The sequence below is a fragment of the Tupaia chinensis genome, unplaced genomic scaffold (genome assembly GCF_000334495.1).
Source record: "Tupaia chinensis unplaced genomic scaffold, TupChi_1.0 Scaffold000332_1, whole genome shotgun sequence".
Classification (NCBI taxonomy): domain Eukaryota; kingdom Metazoa; phylum Chordata; class Mammalia; order Scandentia; family Tupaiidae; genus Tupaia; species Tupaia belangeri.
Genome location: NW_006159826.1, coordinates 603,980 through 605,284, shown reverse-complemented (window position 1 = coordinate 605,284; position 1,305 = coordinate 603,980). Strand labels below are relative to the sequence as shown.

At 60.5% G+C, this 1,305-nt stretch overlaps 1 protein-coding gene across 1 annotated transcript in view; it reads right to left on the bottom strand.

The window, feature by feature from the left end:
- Positions 1–1,013, bottom strand: part of LOC102470849 (olfactory receptor 6B3) — a 14,674-nt gene extending 13,661 nt beyond the window's left edge. Inside the window, exon 1 of the mRNA XM_006151929.2 lies at positions 886–1,013. The gene's annotated coding sequence lies outside the window, so the exon portion shown is untranslated. The remainder of the gene's footprint in view (positions 1–885) is intronic.
- Between the last annotated feature and the right edge of the window lie 292 nt (positions 1,014–1,305).

Here is a 1,305-nt window from a genome sequence, read left to right as displayed (position 1 = left end):
GTGCGGTGATCCACCGCATTAAAAAAAAAAAAAAAAAAAAAAAAAAAACAGGGAAAGCTACGGGGGTGGGGAGGCAGAGGAACAGGCCTCGTACCCCCACTCTGAATGCAGGACCCACAGACCCTTCCTCGGCAGCACGCTCCAAATGTCCTGGCCGTCCCCTCCATGAGACAGTAATCCCCAGCCAAGACTATCTGAGCACGCAGAGACTGCCACGGAGGTAGACAGCCACGTTCAGAGCCCACATCTAACGCTAGCAAGTGCGTCCGCGCAGCAACAGCTGCAAACCCGACACCGACGGCAGCCCTTAGTCGGGACACACGGAAAGGAAGCATGCCTGTCTTGTCGGCCCTCAAGTGGGTAGCCCCTGCCGGCTCCTTCATCCCCTGGCGCCACCGCTGGCCAGCTCCAGCAGTGCTAGCTCTCCTCCCTCGGTCTCCCAGCTGTTCTGGGTCCCACAATCTGTCTCTTCCGGATGTGCCTGGTCTCAGGATCTTCCTCCCCTGCATGGTCTCTGCTTACTCTGTGGTAGGCTCCAAGACCCCGCATCTCAGAGCTCAGAGGCAGCTGCCCGCAGAGCCCTCCTCTCATGCACACGCGCCCGCACCCGCTCACCTGCAGCACGCTGACCCCTCTGCCCACCGCAGCAGTTTCTGTGCCCGTGCACCTGGGACTGGCTGTCCCACACGCCAGTTACCTGCCCGTTGCTAATTTCTGGGCACACGTTCCATGCCGTTTCCTCTGCACCTGGCGCTGTGGCTCCCACATGCTGTTGTTCTCATCATCCTTACTCTGGAGCAGCACACACCCTGTGGTCCCCACTGCCCTCTCCATCCCACTCCACCCCCAGCCCCACCCACCCCTGTTCCTCTGCAGATCCACCACCTGTGTCAGGAAAGCTGCAAGGGACCTCTGCTGGCCGCAGAGCCCCTGTCTCCTTGCCTGCCATCTGAGGAAGTGGCCCTGCCACCCACCCCCAGTGAGCAGGTCAGAAACAAGCTTCGGCAAGGACCATCCTCTCCTTCACTTCCACACCTGAGCAGGCTCTGAGCTCTGTCCACCCCACACCTGAGCAGGCTCTGAGCTCTATCCACCCGACACCTTGAAAGCTTCTAGAGCCAATTCTCTTGTCCCCATGCTTAGAGGGTCCTAGCACCCCACCCTGTTCAGGCTCCAGCACCTGCACCCTGAATAATTGCCACTGGGCGTTCCTGGCCTTCCCGCAGTCTCCCTGACCTGCCTGCTCTGTTCTCCGTGTACAGAGAGTGGCGCGAGGGCACTGTCCTGGCCCCAGCCATCCTCGGC